We start from the raw sequence: 27,088 nt of genomic DNA on the forward strand, positions 1-27,088 counted from the left end.
AAAACAAACAAACAAAAAAAACCATGAATTGATCCCTTTGGGGGTCTCCCACTGTAAGAGAACGATAGTGGTGAGGTTTGTAAAGTGGATAAGAAAATACTGTTTTTATTAACAGTATGGGCTTTTCAAAGAAGCCCAAATCAATTTCAAACTCTGCTATAAACCTTGTGATATTAATTCCCTAAACACCCTTATGAAAAAAAAAAATCAGTAAATATAATGAATTCCCAATATGCCATATAACTAGGGAGTAAAATCATAGTGCATAAAATAACATCCCCAAATGGACTATAAAATCTTAACTTCTTGAGGGAAGTAATGCATATGAGTCTGAAACACGAAAATGAAGTTTCGAAGCGAAACACGAAAATGAAATTTCGAAGCCGGAGTGTGTCCTGATTGCGTAATCTAGAAGAACTCCAAACTTGTAAGAAAAAGACCGACGCATGCATTGCGCATGTTGTTTTTAAGATGGTTTCATTTATTCATTGGAGACAGAGCGAGCGATAGAGAGAGAGAGAGAGAGAGAAAGAGCACGAGCAGCAGGGACCGAGGGAGAAGCAGGAGCCCCACTGAGCGGGGAGCCCGACGCGGGGCTCGATCCCAGGACCCGAGACCGTGACCTGAGCCGCCCGCACACGGCTCATCCTGAACAACGTATGTCTAACCCTTAAGTCTTGTTCAGGCCTGGCTGTGGGCTCAATGGTGTGGCTCAGAGGGAGGACGTGCCCGACATTTTACAGCTTGGAAACGACTTTCCTCTGCGTTACTGAGCTTGATGGTGGGACTGGATGCTCGTCTGCTGCCCGCCTACCTACCCCGGGGATCTTGACTGTGTCCCTTTATCTCCGTGTTGCTCGGCAGCCCCAGGGTAACGTGGGGGTGGTTATGACGTTCATCTCGTGGGGTTATGGAGAGGATGGAACCATCAGTGGGCACCGCCCCCCCCCGGCTGGGCCCCCCGGCTGTGGTGTTTGGGTGGCCCCCCAATGCACGAGGCAGGGTGCATCTGCCAACAGAGGGGGGCTCCAGGGCCTGAGCTCCGGCGCTGGGACACCAAGCAGGCAGGCCTGTAGGAAAGGCCACCCGGATGAGCAGAACTCCTGGCAGCAGTGTAGACAAGACCCACCCATGTGGGGCGCAGGCCAGTGACCCAAGTGCCCCGGGGAGCAGGTGGGCCGCCCTGCTTGTGCCAAGAGCCACAGTGGAGTGGAGAATTTCTTCACCGGGAGGGGAGGTGACAGCTTCCGAGGTGAACCAGGCTTGGGTGGGCGCTGGAGGCAAGTGGGGCTGCAGCTGGGGGATGGAGGGGGCCCAGGCACCCTGAAGGCACCATGCCCGGGGCCCAGGGCCTGGGCAGAGCCGGGGCCTAGCTGGGTCCAAACACGGGCACAACCTGCTCTGCGGGACACGCGTGAACGTGAGAGCGAGGCCCTGAAGCCGCCTCACCGAGTGAAGCACCGAGTGAAGTGAGTGTCGGGTGGGGATGGGTGGGGGTGAGCGGGAGGCTGGGAGACCCAGGGCGACCCACTGCCACCGTCGGCTCCCCTTCCCGCTCCCAAGTGCCCTCTGTGGGTCTCTCCATCTCACTTTAACTTACACACACGAGCATCGAGCTCCACGTGCTTGTGGGCAGCGGGGCTAGACCAGCAAGTGTGGACAAGGAAGGAGAAGAAGAAAAAGCCGGGGTGCCACATGGGGTCGGGAGAGGCGGGCGAGGGAGGCCAGGGCCGCGGCAGGGGGGCAGGAGGAAGACAGGAGGCGGGAGAGCGCGAAGGCCCCACGGGGGGAAGGTCGGGGAGCCTCCTTCGGGGTCAGGCCTCGGCAGGGAGGCCGGAGACCTGCAGAAGGCACGACCTCTGTCCACGTGAGGCCCGCGCCCGCTCCGGGACATGACACGGCTGACTTACAGCACAGCCTGGGAGAACTTCTGGAAGTAGGCAGCTAAGGGCCTCGCGGGAAGGCTGGGGGTGGAGGCCCGCACGCGTGTGCAGAGCCTGGCCCGGCCCGTGCACGGACGCGGAGTGTGCATCTCCACAAGCAGACCACTTCGGGGAGCCGGAGGTGCTAGCCCCGAATCACAGTGCCCGTCGGGAGGTCATGAAAGGGTTTGTGCTCCGGCACCGCTTCACCCCCCGGATCAATTGTCTCCCCAAACCATGTTATTTCGGACAGAACAGAAGTTGATACGAAAGCCCCCGTGACTCGGTATTAACATACGTGGGATCTATGACGGGTCCCACGGGGATTTCCTGCTGATGGCAGGTCAGTAGCACCATTCTTTTTCCCCAAGTAGGTTGAGAAATCTGGACTTTCATGAGTCTTGCACCATTTTACCTGTCACCACACCATTGCAGTGACATCGGGAAAGTCGGGAGCATTTTCTCCCTTTTCTGGTAAAGCCAGACACTATGAATAGCTGGCCCCTTGTCTCATCATGCTGTGGGATACAGATTCCCAGTTAAGATGTCCAGAAAGAGGGAACACAGTCAACACTCCTAGAACTACCCATAGTGCTTATCAAGTCAGGCAGGACTAAAATAGTTAAGAGTTTATCATCAAGGCCACGTGCCAAACACTGTAAATTCAGACTGAATTTCAATGACATGAAAAAATTCCATGAAAATAGGACATTGCATCAGGGTTTTATTTTGTCTACCTGTGCACCAAAGAATTACAAAAATATATATATATATATAATATATATAATTTATATAATTTTTAAAAATATATAATCTTAAAAAATATAGCATATATAATTTATATAATTTTTTTTAAATTATATAATTTTTAAATTATAAAAATTTTAAAATTATAGAAATTTATATAATTTATATATAAATATATGATTATATACAAAATTATATATTATATATAAAATATATATTATATGTTATATGTTATATTATATATTATATATTATATAATATATGTTATAAAATTATATATGATTATATATATAGAATATATATTTAAGGTATTTGAGGTATTTATATGATACACACACACATAAAGCCACCTGCCTGATTGATTTTTATTATTTTTATTTATTTTTTTTAATTTTTATTTATTTATGATAGTCACAGAGAGAGAGAGAGAGAGAGGGAGGCAGAGACACAGGCAGAGGGAGAAGCAGGCTCCAGGCACCGGGAGCCCGACATGGGATTCGATCCCGGGTCCCCAGGATCTCGCCCTGGGCCAAAGGCAGGCGCCAAACCGCTGCGCCACCCAGGGATCTCCCTGATTGATTTTTAAATGATATCCAAGGAATGAACACAATCTCAAGGGTTAGCAACCCTTATAACCTGAATTCTCTATTTGGTTAGGAATTTAACATCCCGAATATTCCCCACTATGGTTTAAACCACTGCTGCGATATTAGGTTTCTTGTATCTTTAACTGAGGTATTGTTTTGACCAAATACAGTATAATTTGTCGGGAAAATAATCAGGATTTTGATGCTTTGTTATCAACTTAATTTTAATCAAGTGGTTGACTCAGTGGGGTCCTAAATAACTCCTGGGGAAATACTGAAGAATTCCACTTAACTAGGATAAACACACAATGACACGTCTCAAGGCATGCGGAACCAAGAACTTATCTACAATGAATTAAAAGATGCTCTAAAATACAGTAAAGTATCCACGGAAGGAAGAAACCGGAGAGGCTAACTCTTCCTCCGTGCAACCCTGGAGGGGTTTTGAAGATTAGAGACGCAGATTCAGTCTCTCGTTTGCTGCTGACTTGAGCCTTACTTTTCTGATGGCTTGTTTTTGTCTTTGTGGGATCCACACCGGAACGCGTTCCCACTCCTGTGAAAGAATTCCTGTCCCCCGTCTGTCTGGACCTCATCAGAGTTGACATGAGGACCATGCCTCCCACACGACTTAAATGATGCAACTACAAGCATCTGCTATCTGGAGTTCGGTGTCGGTGCTCACTTCGGTAGGACATGTCCTGAAATCGGGACGGGACAGAGAAGCTTTGCATGGTGTCTGTGCAAGGATGACACGCACATTCCGGGAAGAGGTTCACGTTTTGATCAAATACGTTTCAATAAAAAATAAATACCTAAAAGCACTTACGCAATAGAATTTTAAAAATTGATTATAAAGCTTTAAAATGTGTGACTTTAATGTCAGTGTTTTATTTTATTATTTTTAAGATTTTATTTATTTATTCATGAGACAGAGAGAGAGGGAGAGAGGCAGGGACCCAGGCAGAGGGAGAAGCAGGCTCCATGCAGGGAGCCCGATGTGGGACTCGATCCCGGGGCCTTGGGGTCATGCCCTGGGCTGAAGGCGGCGCTGAACCACTGAGCCCCCCAGGCTGCCCAATGTCAGTGTTTTAATTCAAAATATCTTTTGATAAAGATGAAATCACCAGTTTGTCCCTATTAGCCTATGTGTGATCAGAGCGCCCAGTGTGTGTATGCGTCCGGCGAGCAGCTCTGGGGGGCACCTGGCCGGCTACGTCGGCGGAGCATGACACTCTCGACCTCAGGGCTGTGAGTGGGAGCCACAGGCCACTTGAAAAGCCTAAGTAACGCTGCTGGGAATTGGCTGTTCTTGAACGCCCGCTACATTGCACGCGCTTTCCTAGGGGTAGAAAATACGGAAATTAAAGTGAACCGTCCGATTGTCGGAGCTCAAACGGTAGCGAACAGACGATCATCACCCTGTCCTCAGCGTGCACGGACCATTTCCCATGTTCGTTCTAGAAATAACCCCCGAGTGGTGGCCCTGAGCTCGGCAGCCCCGCGGCCGTCGGGGGAGAGCGCTGCTCGGTGGCTCGGGGGGCAGGGGGGCTGCTGTGCGCCCGCCAGGTGTCGGCGCCACCGTAGAGCAGAGGCTGAGTGACGACATTGGTGCTGGTTGTGCTGTGACGTGGGGCGATGCCTCCGGGACATCGTGGTGGATGATGCGGACGCTGCCGGGACAGCAAAGCAGGGCTAAGAGGAGAGGGCAGGGTGCGGGGTGCCGTGTTGGGCCGGGGGTCACGGGGTGCCTACTGGGGCGGGCCCGGGGAGAGAGGGGAGGAGGATTGGGGTGCAGGGGGCAGACGGATGCCTGTCCTTGGTGGGCTGCTCTGAGAGCCAGGCCTTCGGCTCAGGGTCAGGAGGAGAGACGGTTTGCAGGCCAAGGCCAAACCCGCACCGAGCTTTAGGGGATCAGGCTGTTAGTACAAAGGGAAGGAGGAGCTCTGGGAGCGTCGTCTCGGGAGCAAGCGGCCTCTGCAGCCCTGGAAGCAGGAATCCCAGGGCTGGTTGCAGACTGCACGGCCCGGCCCAGCCCGCTCTGGGGGCTACGAACCTTAACCACACGGTAAACCGAGTCACCCACCCTCTCCGTGCAGCTCTCTCAGAGGCGGGATACATGCACGTGCAGACACGAGCAATAATTAGACCAGCGACGCCTCTCGCTGCAGGTGTTTCCTTCAGCTGAATCCATCCCTTTGCAGTTGGCCCTGGCCTCTCCTCAAAGACTAAGGACTGAGCCCACCGCAGGTGTCTGTGCTCTGTAGGGGCCAATTGCTCGCTGTCCCTCGACGTCAGCGTGGTTAGAGAAACAGATATGAGTGGACGAGCAAGCGCCTGGAACACGAATTAAAAAAAACAAAACAAAACAAAAAAAACACCCACTAATACTGAGGATAGCATCTTACACAATTTGGGGAAAAGCTCTACGTCCTGTGTCCCCTTCTCTCTTACTCCGCTATCACTCGCGTAACCGGGGACCTCGCTCCCGGCCGGACTTCAGAGCATCTCTCGGTGGGGAGGCCTTGGCCAACCACGACCACGGCTTTCTTTTCTTGGTTGCCACGTGCTTCAGGTAAAAGACTGATTTGTACTTGCGGCCGCTCATTCATTCGACCAACAGGGTTCCCTCAACTAAGTATTGGCCGTGACAGTCCCGAGTCCATGAAGCTCGAGCAGAGGGATTTTGAGTTTTCGGGAGGCTGACGTTTCAGTGACGCTATTCAGTGACACAGAAATGACGTCCTGGCGGAAGCGTCCCGTGCTCATTGACTTACTCATGTGCCGTATCATTCATAGAGTCAACAGGGATCACCTCAGCACCTGCTGGGGGTAAGGCCCTGCACTAGGAATCGGGCACGAAGAGCAGGGCAAGATGCTCACTTCACCACCCACAGGGCTTCCAGGCGCCGATTCAGAGGAAACGACACGGGCGCCTGACCACCTGCAGTACAGGGCATGGGGGTGATGACCAAGGGGGACTTTCTCCTCTTCCCCAGCGTGCGAGTGCATAGACGTGTGTTGGGATGTTGAAGAGCCACCCCGAGTCATCCTCTGGGACCTTGGGAGGTCCTCTTGCTTGGTTATGGTTGGGCTCTGAAGGACAGCCCTGGGCTTGAGGTCAAGGACTCGCCCCACGATGTGGACGCTGGTTGATCCCCCCTTGCTCGGTCGTATCCACCCGTGTGCGCCCTCCCTCGTCTCTCGTCGACCTCTCCACAGCAACCTTCCACCCGGTCCCCTTGTTCCCCCTGTTTTCCTGGAAGAGTCTACTCTCCCAGAAGCCCTATGATGTTTCTAAAACCTAAGCAAGACGAGACTGGTGCCCCCAACAGATATCCCTCAGTGAGTTACTACTCACGGCGAATGAAACCAATGACCTTTGGCCTCGTGTGACCTGCCACCCGACCCCCTAACCCCTCTGTCCTTCCTCCAGGCATTACCCACCCCGTGTCGCTCTGGGCTCCCTGGCCTCCTGGCTGTCTTTGGGAGAAACCGACCACGTGTGGGCCCTCTGCCCGGAATGCCAGTCTCCTCTGGGCTCAACCCCTCTCTGTCTCCCAGACGCCACAAAGCTGGTTGGGCAGACGGGCCTTCCTCGCCTAACATAATGCACAAAAACATCCACCACCCTTTTATATCCTACGATCCCTCTACTCCTCTTCATTACTTGGCATATTTTTTTTCATGGGTTCTTAGGCCAGCAGCATAAGCTTGGTGGTAGATCCACGGATTTCAGAACTACAACAGAAATGTCGAAGGCGCCCAATGAACACTTATGGACAGAATAAATGAATGTCCACGGGAATAAACGTGCTTGAAACCCTAGGGCCCCAGTTGACTCTAGGTGAAAAGGAAGCAATACTCCCTCCCTACCCACACAGCAAACCCTCTGTGGTGCCAGGGAACCGGAGGCAGGAAAGCTCTCCGTACAATCTCAGGTGTGACAGTTAGATGTTTTATGGAGATTTTAGGCATCCTAACTGGCAGTAGTAATCAGCTTTCAAAACCCTCTTAGGATTCTGGTTTCATCAGATTGAGTAGTTTAAATTCCTTTAAAATTCTAGTTTTATGATCCTTTGTTTATAGCTAGTATTTTCCTCCAAAGCATAGTAAGATTCTGATTTATTTTTTGTTTTCATTTTGAGGCAAAAATTGACGCGTTCACGTATTTTCCCAAAATCGTATCAGGTGCTTCAATTACAAGAAATGTGTTTCAGGGATCCCTGGGTGGCGCAGCGGTTTGGCGCCTGCCTTTGGCCCAGGGCGCAATCCTGGAGACCCCGGATCGAATCCCACGTCGGGCTCCCGGTGCATGGAGCCTGCTTCTCCCTCTGCCTGTGTCTCTGCCTCTCTCTCTCTCTCTGTGCGACTATCATAAATAAATTAAAAAAAAAAAAATTAAGAAATGTGTTTCAATCAGGCCAGGCCCAGTAAAATGCTGGAGGCGGCGAGGCTGTTCGTTGCTGCACTGTGTGCGATCGCATTGAGTTTCTCCCCACCTCCTAGCAAACCCTCACTGTTCAGGGACAACGACTTGCTGCTAAATAAATTCAGGTTAATGTGAAGATGACAGTAAGCACCACCACCATCATCATCCTCATTATCCTAATTTCCTTTGCATTTACTTCAGAAGACAGGACCTGGGAAGAGGAGTCAATTCACCCAAAGGACTGGATTTTAAACTTGATTCCAACAGTAAGAGTTGGAAGTAAGAGTTCCAAGTAAGAGTTCCAAGAGTAAGAGCGACTGGAGGGAAGTCTGTGTTTCTAAAATATTTTTTTCAAATCCTACCATATATACAAACGTGCCTAAAAATCCCGGAATGTATTTTACGCACAGTCTCCAACATCTCAGAAGACATAGCTTACCATGTTAGATGGGCCGCCGTGACACCCGGCCGGTTTGTACAGGGAGGCTTTATTCTCCTTGGTCATTGATAAAGCATCCCAACTTTTTTTTTTTTTTGTAGTGTTTTTAAAATCATAAACTTTTATTTTATGTATACTCGACAAAGTTTTCAATGTGTGTAAATGATTTATTTCTATTTTTTTTCTCATAGAGTTTACCATTCCAAGGTGTTCATGACAGTATAGTTTTAGTTCCCTTGTGCTGACAACGTTCATGAAACTAAAATAATTCAAAAGCAAAAATGCAACAAGCTAACCAAACTGAAGGAAAGAAAGGAAAGTAAATATCTTTCATTCCTTCCAAAATATATTGTTCCAAAATGATTGATGTTGATGTGCTTTTAAAGATTTTGCAAGTGTAGGGGATCTCTCGGTGGCTCAGTGGTTTAGCATCTGCCTTTGGCTCAGGGCGTGATCCTGGGGTCCCGGGATCGAGTCCCACATCGGGCTCCCCGCATGGAGCCTGCTTCTCCCTCTGCCTGTGTCTCTGCCTCTCTCTCTGTGTCTCTCATGAATAAATAAATGAAATCTTAAAAAAAAAATTTTTTTTGCAAGTGTCTACTTTTTTTCTAGATGAAATGTTTCTCAGGAAAGAGATCTTGTAGCTGTAACTTTGTAGAAGTTAAGAGAAAAAAGGCAAAAAAAAAAAAGAAAGAAAAAAGGCTGGTGTGTCCATTTCATTTTCATAAAGTTCATAATATTTTAAAAATATAAACATTAAATTAAAGGACTCTAAACAACCGGGAACACCTGGGTGGCTCAATGGTTGGGCGTCTGCTTTCGGCCCAGGGTGTGATCCCGGGGTCCTGGGATCGAGCTCTGCATGGGGTTCCCTGCATGGAGCCTGCTTCTCCCACTGCCTGTGTCTCTGCCTCTCTCTCTCTCTCTCTGTGTCTCATAAATAAACAAAATATTTAAAAAAAAATAATTTAAAAAGGACTCTAAACCATAACTCAAGAAATTGACAGAGAATCCGAAGGCCTTTCTGACAGCTCTTGCCCCAAAAGACTGACCAAAACTTATCCATTTTACAAGTCACAACGTGTGTCAACATTTGGAACACGCCTTACACTCTGGTTATCACATCTCAGAAAGAGTATAATGAAATTCAACCGTATATTCATCCCAGAGTGTGAGAGGCAAACGTTAAACGTTGAGAAAGTTTGCAAGATGATTGATCGTTGAACACAGCCCTTATTGGTTAAATTACATGAACTTAAAATTAAATCCTTTACTTCAAAAAAGATGCAAAAACTACTCAGATATCATAAATTCCTAATCATTTTAGGATATTTGGCCTAGATCCTCACCCTTGAGGCTGGTTACGTCCACAGTACTCGTCTGGTGGAGATACTACCTAAGGGAGTTGTACTGCATGCTGCTGTCAATGACATCACGTTGACAGCTAGAAATTGGCCGACATGGAAGCATCTAGACCAGATTGAAGAGTGTTATAAATCAGGCCCGGCCCCTCACATAACTCGTGGTCAGACATTTACTGGCACACTATTGAATGTAAGAGATTTACAGAAAGCTCCCACTCCACTTCCCAGGACCAAACCATGGGTTTCATTCTCACAGAGCTTTCTCCCGCCGCCCCATCCCAAAGAGACTCAATGATTTTTTCCCCTTTCTTTCTTCTTATACCTCCTCCTTGTAATTCTATTATAACACATACCATGTTTTAATTTACTTATTTATTTAATGTTTATTTTCCTTTCCCTCTAGAGAGGGAACTTTCACAGTGCAATGTATTGCAGAGTTTCCATAAGTGTTTATAGAGTTAATAGTAAATGAATCAATTAATTAGTGTAGAGAAGGAAGAAATTAAAGGGGATTCTTGTGCTATTAGACTATCAGGCTTTTAGCGCTTGTCTGAAAGGCTCAGACACAGGGAAGATAATCATCCCGTCACGTATGTCATGTGTGTCTGAACCAGAATACATAGTCCCACACGCACTTCCATCTGCTACGCCTTCCAAGGCCGTGTCCTCTACAATCTACAACGCGCAATAGGTGCCTTGGAAATGAGGCAGCCGCCCAACAAGAGAGACACGGTTTCATGACTTAGTATAAGACAATTACTTAGCAAGAATAGGGGGTGAGGGCATTTGAAGAAGGAGCCTCATCTCTCCTTAGTCTCTAGACACAACTTGGCTCTTGCCTCACGACAAGCAGGAACTTGTTTAACAACCGACCCAATTGCAATGCTCATAAACATTTTACAGGAAAGGCATTCGCATCTTCAATATTTCACAGAGAGCCTGCCCTCTCAGTATGCACATACTTGATTCAGAAGTTAATTTTAACTTGAATAACTGAGCTCCCTCGACCTAGGGGGCACTGGCAACCTATACATAAAGCATTTATGGTGTGAGTTATTTTTAACTTACACCCAATCAGCCAGCTTGCTGCATAAGAGGGGTATTGGATTTGAGTCTGCAAAGAAATTGGAGCTATTCTCCTGGGAATAGAGGCACAAACATGTGCGGTGGCCACTGGTGTGGCTCGGGCCATCCTCGGGAACCCTACAAACAAGCTGCTATTTTGTCACATTGCCTGACATTCATAATGAAGATTCTGACACAATACTAAGATCCGGAGGTGTCTTCAATAATGTCAAAAGCCGACTGCATTATGGTTATCTTCATTCTGTTATCGCGAACCGATAATTCAGCAAAAATGCCACATTCTCTGAATGTGGATGTGAGTATCAGTCCTTGAATTGGATGTAAATTATCCTATATTATGCAGTCAGTTAGCAGATTGACACCAGCTCAGTAGAAGTTATCATTTTCCAAGTAGATTTCCGTGAAATCAGAGATACTTAGGTAGACATTGCACTCATGGTTTTTTGCATTATTATTATAAACAGAGCAAAAGATAATAATAACTGTTAAATATATTGGGCCATGTACATGATTCGTGAGCTAATGTAATACTCTTACTAATTAAAGGCTTACTATGCGTCAGCGCTATGCTGAGCTTTCTCAAACCAGCGTCTCATTTAATAGCATAGTAATTCCAGATATTCAGTAGTATTATCCCCATTTCACAGATAAGGACATTGAGTCAAGAAGATTCACCAGTGCCGGGCAGACAGCCAGCAGGGGAGGAGAGCGGGATGGACCCTGGACTTGAGGGTTCGATGGCCTTTGCCGTTCATCACAGTGTTAACTCTTCCAAAATTAAGAGGTAAGTAAGGGGGCGGCTGGGCGGCTCAGTGGGTCAAGTATCTGACTTGGGCTCAGGTCCTGATCTCAGGGTCCTGGGATCCAGCCCTGAATCCCTGGGACCCAGCCCTGTGTCAGGCTCCCTGCTCAGGGGGATGTCTGCTGTTTCTTCTCCTCCTGCCCCTCCGCCTTGCTCATGCTCTCGTTATCTCTCTCTATTTCTCATAAATAAATAAATAAATAAATAAAATCTTTAAAAATAAAATCTAATGGAAGGTAAGTTTTCCAAACAAGTGGAACTGATTCCAAAACAAGAGCAAGCAATGTTCCCAGGACAGTTTTCAGACAAGTAGGATGGGTTTAGGACAAGCCAAGGAAACAATGGTGTGAATCCTCAAAGATAGTGAATGGATGCAATGCATTTGCTCTTAGCAACCTAAGAAACAGGAATCAGAAACGGGCCAGAAACCCCAGGATTCAGATTGTTCTGCATGGGAGGCTCTTAATCCCCGGGGAATGCAGGGATTTGGAGGACTCCTGAACACCCGCCTGTCTTTCTTCCAGTGGGGAAATCCCTCCTGCCGTGGAACCCCGTGTGAAAGGTGCCTCTCCCCGCTGTCCTCCCACCGGTTATCCCAGTGCTGTTTCTCCATGAGCCTTCTGCAACAGGACCCTTCCTCATTCCCACCCTAAACCAAGTGGAGAAGGAGAGACCACCGCCTCTGGTCATCCTAGGACCCAACGCACACCTTCGGCCTTGCCTCCTTCCTCCTCCTCGAGGAGATGCCGCTGTTATGGGCGCCTGTCCTCGCGTTGTGAGAGTCCAGCACACACGTGATGCTCGCATGTAACCCCCGTAGCAGGTGCGGGGTACACGGACAGTGTGGGGTGCTATTTTCTTTCTCAGTTCATGAACAGATGAAGACTTTGGAGGGAAAGACCACAAAGCTGAGAGGACGTGGTGCTGTGGCCGGAATGTTCGCATCTCCACAACCTCGTAGGTTGAAGCCCTCACCTCCAACATGATGGTATTTGGAGGTGGGGCCCGAACAGGGTTAGATGAGGTCACGGGGGGTGCGGAGGCCCCGCCGGGATTAGTGTCACGGCCTGAGGAGACCGTGGGAAGGCTGCCATTTGCAGGCCAGGGACAGAGCCCTCCCCAGAAACTGAATCTGCCAGCCTCTTGATGCAGGACCTTCCCGCTTCCAGATCGGAAGGAAGGAAGGGCCTGTCGTCTATGCCACCCAGGTTATGGTACACGATTATAGCAGCCACGCTGCCTCTGACAGCGCTGTTTAGTCATGGTGCACACTCCTGCCTGCATTCATCACATAAGGCCCGTATGTCCCTCAGTGACCCTTCCCTGGAGGGACGGTCCCGGGCACTATGGCCTCAGCCCCACTGCCTGCCAACCTTCCTGTCAAATAGACAAAGTAATCACCTGCCCCCTAGGCTTCAGTATTTTATCATTGATGACAAATATAGCCACAGGGAATATTCATATGATTAGCACCTGTATCTCTTAATATATTTATATATTCTGAAGTATCTTAAGAAACCAGGAAGTAAATTAGGTTTGAGTCCTAAAAAAAGAAGTTGATTTGTCTGGGTGATTTTGAAAGCTTGCTTTCAGACCTTCACGATGACACATTTCATTTTCTCTTTGGCCTTAGCCATACCTGAAACAGCTCATTTATTTCCTACTGCTGGATTTTTTTTTTTTTTTCCCAGATAATTTTTTCCTCCTTTAGCCACACTGCATTGTGTATAGAAGTAAACAGTGACTGTGGGGTCAGGCGCTGAGGCCCTGATCCGCGCCCTAAGCACGTGGAGCTGTGTTACCCCGGGGGCAAGCTAGTTAACCTGAGTGTTCATTCCTGACATGTGTGCAGCTCTAGCTCTGTGTGGCGGGATTGTTTTCAGAGCAGATGATGATGTGCACTCCACCCGCCACGCTTAGCACATTCTAGGCACTGAGCCCATGCTAATGTGAGTCCTGTAAAGCCTATCTCATTCTCTATTTCATCAAATTTCATACATTGTCTGAAAACCTTTTGCATCTCAGAAGCCCATATATCTTAAATACATACTGATGGGACATCTGCCCTCCCGAATAACTCCCATCGTACACTACATAGGGAATCTGTTTCCTGAGAAGTTTGGCTCAGGTTGGGTGTGGGGCTAGGGGCCTATACCTGCATATAGTGTGTTAATCATGATTTTGATTTTGATGATATCCTAAAGCCGAGTATACATTTCAATCAAACATGAGATAACCAAAATGGGGATATAAATGCTATACGAATAAACAAGTGAAAACTACCTTTTAAAAGTGTAAGATTTAATGGTGTGCATCTGATATTTCTCTCCCAGAAAAGTTATCTTTTAAGCTATTCATGTAACAAAGAGACTAAGTATTGATCAGGGCTATTTCAGAGCACTTCTTGAATAGATATGCAATTATTTACCCACACATATACCCAGTCTAAGGCCATCGCCAGACAAATATCATACATGCATATTTTTAGACTACTGGATTGTGCAAAACTCAGTATTTCCATTAAATTCTTGAACTCAGAACAACCCTGCCTCATCCATCCCATCTTTTTCTCCCATCATCAAATAGCATCACCCTAAACAACTCTCTATGGGACCAAAGAAGAGGGGCCTGGATGTGAGCAAAAGGAAAGTCGGATCAGTACAGCAAGTACAAATCTCCGCGGGGTGGGTACCTCTCTCTAAGGCATTTTGTGCATGTGGAACCTCGGCGCTTCCCGGGATGAGCCCGTGGACCCTGGTGAAAAAGGATCCACACAGACCGAGCCCTTTCATTTCGTCTCCTCCCCAGTCTTCCACCACAAAATCACCAGTGAGCTGTTTATTCTGGGCATCATGTCATCCTCACTTCTTTGCTAAAGCAATTACATGTAATGGTGTGAAGCTCTCTGCCTAAGGGGAATTGAGAATCATAACGCCACCACTTCTGGAGAGCCGCCCATGTGTGCCCGTCAGCACTCTCCCACACTGGGGGCATTTTAGCTCCGTGGTAGAGGATTATTTTAGGTTGGAAACAATGAAATACCTTCAAAGCACTTTTTTGAATATCATTTTTGTGCCTGGTCTTTCTTCTACTGAAAACATTTCCATATTCTTTTATATTTTTTTAAGATTTTATCTATTTATTCATGAGAGACACAGAGAGAGAGGTAGAGATGCAGGCAGAGGGAGAAGCAGGCTCCAAGCAGGGAGCCCGATGTGAGACTCAATCCCAGGACCTAGGATCACGCCCTGAGCCAAAGTCAGACACTCAGCTGCTGAGCCACCCAGGCGTCCCCATTTTCATACTCTTTTATTTTAATTCCTAAAGTTATTTTCTGAGTTATCATCCCTTCTCCACATGAGGGTGTTGAGACAAAGAGGTTCAATCATTTACCAGCATCCCTACAAGTAGTGATTGAGATTCAAACTCAGGTCTTCAGACTCCAGATTTAATGTCCTCTCAGCAAAGCCATATCTGCTTTGCTTTAGTTTGATAGCAAAACATTTTGCCAGAATTTTGAGGACATAAAGGATATTCATAAATGTTAAGCTAGTTGTTTGCTTGCTTTTATTTGACATTCTTATTTATTTAAGATGTTATTTAAACTCAGAATACTAAGTTTCAGAAAAGTTGGATTCATGTAAAGTTTATGTTTGATGTGAAGGAAAAGCATGACCCAAACTCATGAGAACACATTTGAATTAACAGATTAACACCAAACGGATAAAGTTTTCTCTATTCTAATTTAATGATGGCTATTCTAAATATGGAAAATTCACAACTTTAAATATTTTTTTTTCCTCTGAATGATTCTTTGATACTTAACATTCCCATTTAGATGCAGATTTTGGAATATTTCTTTGCCTGCCAATGATGTGCATATATTCTGTCTTCTTTACATGCCATCCAAATCAGCCTGCACTCTCCTACCCATGTATTTTGTTCTCTTTGGAACCCAGTTTGGGATAATGATACAGAAGTTAAAATAGTCATAACGTTATTGCAGCTCAGCAGACTCATCCTCATTCCGAATGCCACAAATCATATTCCAAACTGGCTCTAGTGTTTCCATCAAAGCACTTATTATATTCACCATTTCCATGTATTATACGCCGTTCTAAATTTTCTTTTTGAATCAGTAGCATTGTAGAGAAGAACTTGGCCAAATTTTACCCTTAAGCTATCTTTGGAATAAAATATCGCAAGCAAGTTCATTTTGGAACCAACATGTCTAGATTCAGGCAAGCTCCACTCACAAGGATCAACATATGGTGGGAATGCAAATTGGTACAGCTGCTACAGAAAACAGTATGGAGGTTCCTCAAAAAAATTAGGAACACAACCATATGATTAGACAATCCCATTCTGGGTATCTCTCCGAAGGAAATGAAATAAATATCTAAAGAGACATCTGCACTCTCATGTTCATTGCAGCATCATTCACAATAGACAAGACAGGGAAACGACTCAAGTGTCGTTGGATAAATGGATAAAGAAGGTGTGGTTGATATTGACGATGGGATATTACTCAACCATGAGAAAGAGGAAATTTTACAACTTGGAAAAACATGGATGGACCTTGAGGGCATTATGGTGAGTAAAACGAGTCAGGCAGAGAAAGAAAAAAAATATTGTATGATTCTGCTTGTATGTGGAATCTCAAAGAGCAGAACCCGTAGAGTAGAGAGTAGATGGTGATTGCCAGGGCTTCAGGTTGGGGGAAACAGCCCCAGAAAGATTGGTCGGAGGGTACAGATTTCTGATTATAAGAGGAGTAAGTCCTGGAAGCCTGACGTACAGCATGGATAGGTACCGGCACTGCGTTACATTCTTGAATGTTAAGAAAGTAGATGTTAAATGTTCTCACCACTCTACCTCCCATCAAAAAGGTAATCATGTGAGGCAATGAAGGCATTAACCAACCCAATGATAGTAATTCTTTCACGATATATACCTGTATCAAATCATCATGTTGCACACCTTACACTTACACGGTGTTAGATGTTGATTGTATCTCAACAAAGAAAAAAAAAAGAAGGATCAAAATAATGTAAGTCTACCTCTTGAAATAAAAGTAAGACCTCTTGGCTATGGATCAATTTGCTGGTTTCATCATTAAACATACAACGGTGGAGTTTGGGAAACACTAATTGGATTCCGTTGTTTTGGGGACACTTAAGTGACTGACAAAATCGGATCCTGATTTGGAAGAAGGAAGCCACTGTTTTGGGTCTTGGTTTTTCCCCCAAGAGTGGCTACAAATTTAAATTGTCTGAGGGCTAACTTCATCCACTATATTGACTTGGATGACTCAGCAGTCTGATTGGTTTTTCAACCATAGAAATTCCTTAAAACTGTTCTACACATCATAAAAGTGTCATTTGATGCTAAGCATGGGCTCGTTTTTGTAAAATCAGAGCATAGCTCATCCGGCTGAGTTACTGGCTTCATGGATAATGAAGACAGTCCGGAATACTTGCTAGGAAGGTGATGTCGAAAAATTTCTCTTTCACGGGCAGCGGTGTGACCTCAGGGAAGAGCCTGGAAACCTCTAAAGGTTGTTTTCACTTTTGCAAAATAGGAAGGCGAGACCACATGAATCGCGGGATCGGCTTTCAGCTTCCTTCCCTCCGTGGGCTGGTCGAGCCAGAGATTCCTGAACAAGTGCCTTTCTCGTGTCCACACGGAAGTTCATCCAAACACAGGAGGGCATGAGGAGGCGACCAGTAAAGTGGAGGTGGCAGGTGAAGAGTTGCAAGAAGCACATTACAGAACCTAACAAAATATCCAATCCACGTCCCATAAACAGGGTCCTGCGCACGTTAACGGCATGACTACTGATGCGGTGTACTCATGGTCCTCTCCTTGAATGCACCTGCGGTGCCGTATGGGGGCCCTCACATCGCTGATGTACCCAGGATCAGCTCCAGCTTAGACCAGCTGTCATGTCTAGCTTAACATTTGTGCTGGACACCCCGCCCCCCCCCCCCCCCACACACACACGCACTTCAAGCACAGCTCTAGTTTAGACAACAAAGTTACCTATGTGTGATAGGAGAAAAAAGTTATCTGTCGCCTGTTCATAGATTGGATAAGACCACCTCTGTCTTTATCATTTCACTATGATAAATAAGGAAGCCACATCTAAAAGGAAATCTACTCTCTTCTTAATTTAAGGCTATTAACACCGATTCTTAAAATAAATTATGAAAGAATCATTATTGAGAAATCTATAAGAAAAATAATGCTTTCAGTGTTTATTTTCTTGTAGACCTTCTCAGTGCCAATGCTCTTAGTCTTCTAGTTTAAATGACCTGGTCTCCGAGATGTCCTCTGACGAGTTCAGGCGGTACGGAGCAGTTTACCTTTTGCTCTGAAAGCCACCCTCCAGGGCGGCTGATTCCCTGGCTCGGTTTCCCTAGGGAATGGCTGATGGCCTTTGGAAACAAGCAGCTCTCTTGAAGACTGTGGGACCTTGAGTTATGGCAAAGTCCTACCCGTATAAGCACTTGATCTTTGCTCCACTAACGTCTCTTACGAGAGGAAAAGATCGTGTGGCGTAGTGTCCATACCTCTCCTCCACAATACAAGTGCTGAGCAAGCAGTTGTGAGCACTTCCCCACCTTACTCTGGTCCTGCTTCTTCCTTATCCATTTTCTTTGTTTATCTGAATTTAAAGACATCTTCCTCTTAAATCTGACAAATTTTAGTATCATTTTTTAGTTATTTCTTTGCTTTTATCCTGCTTCTTTTTGTTTATAGAGATGTTCAGCAGATTCAGACCATTGAACACTGAGTCTGTTTAACTATTTTGAAGTATTTCAATACCTTATATTTAGATACAATTAAAGTACATAATAGTGCCGGCTATAAATTGGCCATAATAAATATGTGTTTCATGGAAGTGAATGAACACAATAGTACATATTTATCCAAAATTACAAATATTGTCTCTTTTATTTTGAAACGGAATATAACAAAATATAAAGCACTGATTTTAAATGAGGGAAGTCTTAAAATTCTTTTTTATAAATGCCAGTAGAAAGTTTAATCATCCAGTGATACTTATAAAAAAGGATAATGTAGTGTGTAGATGTGCTTGGCATTCAGATATTAGACCTTGGATCTGCTAAGTGCACTTGGGGCCTTGGATCCTTAACATAAAAGGGGGTAGTAATTACTGTCAGACGGGTAATAAAAACTATGCTTTCTATTATGTGTAGAATTTTCCCACACTACAAGTGCCTACTAAATATTAGCAACCATCTATAATTATTATATACAAAGTGAAATGTTGGGGAAGAAAGCCCATTTGGAAAAATATATATATAAATTCTAGATTTTTCAGTGCACTGAAATTTCGTATTACTCTTGCAAGATCTCCCCAGCCTGAGATTTCTCAATTTAAAAAACAAATTTACGTTTTAAGCATTCTGGGTGAAATGTTAGCATGATAGAGATTCTAAAGTGCTATACATAATGGAGATGACTATTAAGGTATAGTAATCAAGACAGTCCCATATTGACAAAACTGACAAATAAACTGGAAGAGAATAATGAGCCCAAAGACAGACCCACAAATATAGTCAACTGATCTCTGTTCGACAAAGGAGCAAAGGCAATTCAACGGAGAGAAGACAGACCTTTTAGCAGATGGTGCTAGAACTGGACATCCACGTGCAAAAATACTGAATCTAAACACAGATCTCACATCCTTCACACAAATTAAGTCAAAATGGATTATAGACTTAAATGTAATATGCAAAAGTCTATGAGTCTTTGAAGGTAACAAGAGAAAATCTAAACGATCTTGCACCTGGCAATGATTTTTTAAAATATTTATTTATTTATTTATATTTATTTATTTATTTATTTATTTATTTATTTTAAGAGAGAGAGAGAGAGAGAGAGAGGGAGAGAGGGAGTGGTGAAGAGCGGCAGAAGGAGAGAGAGAGAGAATCTCAAGCAGACGCTACCCCCCAGTGCAGAGGTGGACGTAGGTCTCAATCTTTCACAACCCTGAAATCATGTCCTGAGTTGAAATCAAGAGTTGCATACTTAACCAACAACCCAGGTACTCTCGGCAATTATTTTTAAATGCAACGATAAAGGCACGATCTATTTAAAAAGTTGAGAAGCTGGACTTTGTTAAAATGAAAAACTTTTGCTCTGTGACATGTTAAGAGAATAGGAAGGCATCTCATGAATAGGAAGAAAATATTTGCAAAATGCTTATCTGACAAGATAATCGTTATTCAAAATATACAAAGACTCTTAAAAATCAACAGTAAGAAAACAATCAAACTAAAATGAGCAAAAAGCCTGGATTGGCATCTCCCCAAAGAAGATACAGATGGCAAAATGTATATGAAAAGGTGCTCCAAGAACATGCAAATTAAACACCGAGATACTCTTACATACCCATCACAATGGCCAAAATCCAAACCATCAGTAACACCACATGCTAATGAGGATATGGAGCAATGAGAACTCTCATTCATTGCTGGTGGGAATGCAAAATGAACATGTGGAAGACATCCGAGTGCTTTCTTAAAAGACCAAATATTGTAACTCTGAGATCCAGGAATCACACTCAATATTTACCCAAAGCAGTTGAAAACAGGTCCATACAAAAACCTGCACATGGATTTTAATAATGACTTAAAAAATTTTTATTTATTTATATTCGAGAAAGAGAGTGTAAGGGGTGGGGGTGAGACATAGGGAGATGGAGAGAGAAACTCCAGCAGACTCCCTGCTGAGTGGGGAGCCGACTTGGGGCTCAGTTTCATGATGGTGAGGTCATGACCTGCACTGAAATCAAAAGTTGGACACTTAACCGACCGAGCCTCCCAGGTGCCCCTTAATGGCACCTTTATTCATAATTGCTAAAATCTGGAAGCAACCAAGATGCCATTCAGTAGGTGAATGAATAAATAAACCGTGGCTCATCCGGGCAATAGAATATCCCTCAGCACTAAAAAGAAATGAGCTACCAAGCCATGAAAAGGCATGAGGAAACCCTGCATATTACCGAGTGAAATACGCCGATCTGAAAAGGCTACGTACTGTGCGATTCCAACTATATGACTTTCTGGAAAAGAAAAAACAATTCAGACAGAAGAAGGACCAGTGTTTTGCAGGGTTGTGGGGGAGAGGAGCAATGAATAAGTAGAGCACGGGGAATTTTTAGGGCAATGAAACTATTCTGTATGAAACTGTAATGGTGGATACTTGACATTATGCATCATTCGAATGCACAACTCCCAGAAGACAGCGTGCTGGAAACTGTGGACATGGGTTCATAAGGCTGGTTTGTAAGTCATGACAAAACTATCAAGCCGTCTGGTGAGGGTTGGTGATGGTGGGTGTATTTGGGGTTGGGGTACGGGGTGACAGGTGATACACACAAACGCTCTGTACTTTCCACACAGTTTTTCTGTGACCTAACAACTTTTCTAAAATAATTGTTGATTATAAAATTATATTAAAACAATGAACACCAAGGAAAACAAAATCAAATAAAAATAAAAGAGAATGCAGGCCAAATAGAGAAAGCAATGGAGGATTAGCAATATCAGACACATGTCAGCTCCTAAGAGAAATCTTTATTAATACCGCTCATTGACTTCAATTAGTTCCCTTCTGAATCGCATAACTGAACTTGAAGGCGCTCCCAAACTGAGTTTTAAAAATACAATATAAAAGAGATTCTCATTCATGTTTTTCTAAAACCCCTTGTTAGCCCCAAAATGGAAAGATGCGGTCACAAAACAAGCAGACGGAAGGCTAGGGGCATAAGCATTTTGATGCTGAAAATATCAACCACGTGAAACCGCTCTCTGAGTGAAGGACAGCTGAACAAAACTAAGAAAAAGAAGCACAGAAGTGGGAAAAGAAAAGAGATTAAAATACATAAGCTGGAGATACACATCCCTCAAATGCAGAGAGTGTAGACATTTGGGATCCTGACTTCTACTAACCATCCATTAAAGATATTTGGGGACAACTCTGGACAACTACATATTAAGGGAATTAACAAATTTAATTGTGTTGGGTGTTTTTTTTTTTAATTTTTATTTATTTATGATAGTCACAGAGAGAGAGAGAGAGGCAGAGACACAGGCAGAGGGAGAAGCAGGCTCCATGCACTGGGAGCCCGATGTGGGATTCGATCCCGAATCTCCAGGATCGTGCCCTGGGCCAAAGGCAGGCGCCAAACCGCTGCGCCACCCAGGGATCCCGTGTTGGGTGTTTTTAACGTGTACTACAGTCATGCTTTGTGTAAAAGGTGTATCAGGCCCTACATGCAGGATAAATACTTCTAGACATTATGTATTTCCAAATAAAACAGTGTGATGTCTGGTGTGTGCTGTAAGGTACCTTAGGGGAAAAATTGTGAGTAGGTGAGTGGATGAAAACAAAAGATGAACTGGAGAACATAGGAGGTTTTTTGCACAACGTTCTCCACTTTTGTGTATATGTAAAATGATCCATAATAAATAGGTTAATGTTAATTAATGAAATGAATGAAATATTTCCAAGTTGAAAAGTGTTCCCTCTCTCTGATGATTATGTAGGATCATGAACCATAGGCTCATTTCATTTGCTGCATTTTAAAGACCATTTTGGTCAAAATGTGATTAATACAACCATTCCCAACGCATCCGTAAAGTAAGAAAATGACAACAATCAAACAACTCCATGCCTTGCTTTAATCTGTAGGACCATGTGCTCTAGCAGGATTTTGGGGAGCACGTCCTGAGCTTCAGGGAGCTGTAGACACCTTCTCTCCCTTCCATGCGTCTTGACTCATTCACAGTTATCCTTGAGTCGGTGGAAGAACTTCCAGCTCAGTGCCAGAGGCCTGAGACTAACCGTAGACTGAGACCCCCCAGGATGATCTAGTTAACTCTTGCATCGCCCTTCCCACACATCACACCAGGTCACGCCATCTGAAACGCCAGCATCTCCTTTCAATAAAAATATCTAGGAAACAAAGTGTACAGCAAGGCATTCAGAAAGAGTAATGCATTGTCACCACGTGACTCTGGTGTGGAGTCACCGGCCAGGTCACGAGCTGAGGGTCTCCTTCCAGGGCACAGGCCGCAGCTGCCTTCCCGATGGCCATGCTCGCCCCGGATCGGTCCCCGCCCCGACTTTGCAGGCCTCTCTGTGACTCCCGTCTGGCGGCCTCTTGTAGCCCTTCTGGTTGTCAACCCTGCACTAGGTGGTGTCAGGCCCCCGCACGGGTCGCGCCCGGGGCCAATGCCCCTGCAGCCACCCCTGCGGTTGCCCAACCCCACCAGGAGTTTCGTGATCCCTCTCACGTCCAGGCAACCACGTCCCCAAAGGAAGGCACTCAGATAAAACTCCCTTTATGGGGCTGGTCCGTGCCAGGGCACCTCATCTGACCCAGAGCCACCTGACGTTCACACTCGAATAGAGATTTTGGAAAACCAAGCCTCCCGAAGAAAACGTGGCAAGTCTGACTTACGGCCCTGTGCCTCCCCTGGTTGGATGTTCTGAGGTCTGTGGACCTAACCATGCACCACAAAAACATTGCTCCTAGGCAGGAGAGTTGTTCTCTTGGAAACGTTTGACTAGTCTCATGGTGCTTTGGCCTTTACATCTCAAGGATACGCGATCCCATTCTCCATGCGATTCGCTTGAAGATGCCTTCTGCAGCAACACAAGTAAAATTACTATCAGCACTGATATCATCTAAAGAAGGTTTATAATACTGAAATTTTTCTCCGTGGTCAAGTGTCCATTTAGCATATATGTAGACTACAGAAAACATGCCAGATGGTCGGCCGATGGGTATCGATGGTACAGTGACCTACTCTACCCCGCGGACTGCGCCCCGGGGAGCCAACCACATGGGCAGTCAATACATCAGTGCTATTTATCCAGTGAATATTGCATGACAGGCATTACGTATTCTGAGGATACAGCCAAGTACAAGGTAAGGCCTCTTACCAAGGAGCTTATATTTTAGGAGAAAGAAAAATAAAACAGAAATAGGTAAGTAAATGTTCCCCATTATTGACAGATGTTGCATAAGTGGTGAGACATGGTCATGGGCAATATCATTTTTCCTAGAACTATGAGGGGGGCTAACTTAGCTCGGGGGTTCAGGGGAAGGCTGTCTGAGGACTGGTGTAGTTGTGAGCCGGAGGAGGAGAAGGAACCAGGTTGCAGAGCCTCAGCCGACCCGGGGTCTGGGGGCCGGGTCCCCGCTCCCTCTGTGGGGAACGTGTGGACTCTGAGCCTTCCGTGACCTCCAGGCGTCTTGGGGTGTGTCCAGGAAGGCAGGGAAGGCTCGCTCACTTCAGCTTTAAAGGATGATTTAGAACTCACCCGAGGAAGAGATAGGGAAGCTTGGGGACAGAGGGGGCGGGACAGAAGGGTTACTCACAACAGGTGAACCCGCAGGAGCGAGGGCAGGTGGCCTTGCGCACGCAGGTGCTGCCCAGGTGCGGGGCAAGGGCACCGCAGAAGCAGGAGGGCCTCCAGGACACGGCCAGCAAAGAGTTATCTCGGGGATGCAACACAACTTTGAACACTTGGAAGTACGAAGAGCTCAATTCAATTAAAATTATGAAATTAGAGTACCGTTCACGCAGGATTAGCAAGTAGTGTCCTTCATCAAAAGCACTTAATGCCTGATAACGAATGCTGAGTCGCAAGAAATAAAGGAACTGCTCAAATTGTCTGGTACACTTAGCCTCATTTTAACAAAGTACATTGCACCTAAGCCTTTTAATAGGGTGAGTATTAATATACAAACCATGAGAAACACCGGTCTGGCTTTATATTATGATAATTAGAGTTTATCGCAGATACAGAAGAGAACATGAGTAAAATATTGTCCATTTGTTTTCTGTCAGATTTAAAAAATATATATATAATTATACATAAATATATACATATGTACATAAATATATATTTACATATATTATGTGTATGTATATTATATTTATATATTTTTATATATACACATAATTTTGAAGGATGATAATCCTGGAGGAAAAGGTTCATACATTCTACAAGAATATCCACAAAAGAGATTTTAGTTTGTTCCTTTCATTTTTAAAAGGAATGAAAACCAGAAATGAAGCTATTCACTCAACTAAAGCAATTTTAAGCAAGCTATTGTGATATAAAGAGAATATAATGAAAAACTAGGGGATCCCTGGGTGGCTCAGCGGTTTAGCACCTGCCTTTGGCTCAGGGCGTGGCCCCGAGGTCCTGGGATCGAGCCCCGCATTGGGCTCCCTGCACGGAGCCTGCTTCTCCCTCTGCCTGTGTCTCTGCCCCACCCCCAGACCCCCGTGTCTCTCATGAATAAATAAATAAAATCTTTTTGAAAAAAAAGGAAAACTAAAGTTGGGTCGAAATCCATCGCAAATAATTTTTATATGGATTCTAGAAAACTGTGAGTGAAGTTTAGTAAAATGGCTCTTTGGTTGGTGGCCAGGATAGATTACAGCTGAGCGCTCTTCTTAGCCGACTCAGACTTGACCAATTGGATGCAGATTATAGATCAGTCAGCAAAAACTTCTTCAATTTATAATAGGATCCTTCTTCCATTTTGCAGAAATCACCACTGTATTCGTTACATGATACAGTTACCTAATGCATTTGGTGTTCTCCTACTTCATCTCTATCTTTTTCAGGATAACAGGTGAATCAGCCCTTCTGAAAAGTACACATAACTCTATGGGATCATTTTTCCCTTGTTCCCAATGTCAGAAACCTAGGGACTTGTGAAATCCTTATTATGCATGCATTTGCACAAAAAAGCTGCAAAGATTTTCCTGGCGGAGGGAGTGCCTGAAAACTTTCTTACGTGTTAATTACCAAACTTGAATTTTACATAGTGGAAGTATCTCGCTTGGATGTCACATGGTTTATACTATTTTGTATGCCTTTGAGTTTGACAGATCAAACTATAAAACAGGTTATTTAAATAAGAAAATTGAAATCCCTGCAAATATTCTAATAATAATTGCAGCCTACAGTGCTTGCAAAATATGCAGCTTTCTGTCTGCAAAGCGCTTTTCTAATTACCCAATTCGTTAATCTTAGCTTCTTCTCTCCTTGATTTGTCATGTATTTTCACATACATATCTTAAAACACAACTTATTTTCTCCTCTGGCATAAACTTCCACTTAGCACATTTCTCCATTTGCTGCATCTTTATAAAAATAATGTAAATGCATTGAACTCAAGGAATATGATCAAATAAGTCTGATATCAGATAAATATAATCATTTGCTGTGATTAAATTTCTAATTTAATCTGATTAATGTGATATTTAATTTGGACACACATTCATTATAAAATGGTGAACACATTTGAAGTTAAAATATCATCACATTTTTTCATGTTATATTTCTTTGATGATTTATATTAAGGCCATTCCAACTTGCAGCCAAGAGAACAAGGAGGGGAAACAACTGTCCATTTCAAACTTAGGAATACATGGTGAAACTAGAAATAAAAGATACAGAATTTTGGAAAACAAATCAATAAGAATTTGTAAGATATATTTATTTTACTCTTTATTATTTTAATTAAGGTTTATTTCCATAATTGAAATCCCCTCATTTTATTAATATTATAGCTCATTTGAATCCCCATGAAAATATCTAACGAGTTGTGGGATTACGAATGAGAACATTTTATCAGTTTCTTTGCCTTCTGTGTATAGGCCATTCAAACTGTGGGATCTGGTCTCGCAAAACAGCCTGCAGGATCCAAGCAGGTCATGGGGTTCTGGGATGGGGCCTCACACCTTCCCTATTTAGGGCAGCCACCAGCCAGCTCTTCCTGTCTGTGCCGTGTGTGATTGTAGAAACTAGAATCTACTTATTGATTGAATGATTGATAGAAATCTATCAGCTTAAAGGAGAAAGAGAGAGAGAGAGAGAGAGAGAGAGAGAGATTATGGGAAAGAGCCTTTGAAAAGGATGAAAAGATGGTCCCCAGATGGGGATAAAATATTTGCAAACTGCAATTTTAACAAAGGATGAGGATCTAGAATATATAACAAACCCTCAAAACTCAACAGGAAAAACAAACAAATAAAAACAATCCAAATAGAAAGTGGGCAAAATATGTGAACAAGCATTTCGCCGGAGATGTACAGATGGCAAATGAGCACATGGAACGATGTTCAACCTCATTAGCCATTAAAGAAATGCAAATTGAGGCCATAATGAGATATCACTACCTACTTATCAGAATGGATTTTTTTTTTTTTTTTAAGTCATAACATCAAGTGCTGGTGAGGATGCTGGGAAACCGGATCACGCACGCATTGCTTGAGAGGGTGAAAAATGATACGGATACTCCGGAAATAGGTTTGACAGATTCTTAGAAAACTGGATATGCGAATATCACGTGACCCAGCAATTAGACCTCTTGGCGTTTATCCAAGAGGCAGAAAAACCCGTGTTCCCGCAGAAGCCATTCATCACACCATGTCACAGCGGTTTTATTTTTAATAGCCCCAACCTGGAAACAAACCCAGGACCTTTCAACAGGAGCGAGGTTGGACTAACTGGTAGTTCAGCCGTGGAACACCGCACAGCAGGGAGAAGGAGCAGCCTTACCGCACAACCACTTGGATGGACGGCAAGCGAGCTGTGCTGAGGAAAGGCCGGTCACAGACTGGGGTTGGATGGTCCACTTAAATGA

General features: G+C 44.5%; 1 protein-coding gene and 1 non-coding gene across 2 annotated transcripts in view; one reads left to right on the top strand and one right to left on the bottom strand.

Annotated features, from left to right (window-relative positions):
- The window catches only part of CSMD1 (CUB and Sushi multiple domains 1), a 1,871,580-nt gene that overhangs the window by 597,224 nt on the left and 1,247,268 nt on the right, over window positions 1–27,088 (bottom strand).
- Window positions 3,934–4,041, top strand: LOC140605573 (U6 spliceosomal RNA). Its single transcript, XR_012008212.1, has one exon. It is a non-coding gene; the product is annotated as a U6 spliceosomal RNA (small nuclear RNA).

Source organism: Canis lupus, chromosome 15 (genome assembly GCF_048164855.1).
Source record: "Canis lupus baileyi chromosome 15, mCanLup2.hap1, whole genome shotgun sequence".
Classification (NCBI taxonomy): Eukaryota; Metazoa; Chordata; class Mammalia; order Carnivora; family Canidae; genus Canis; species Canis lupus.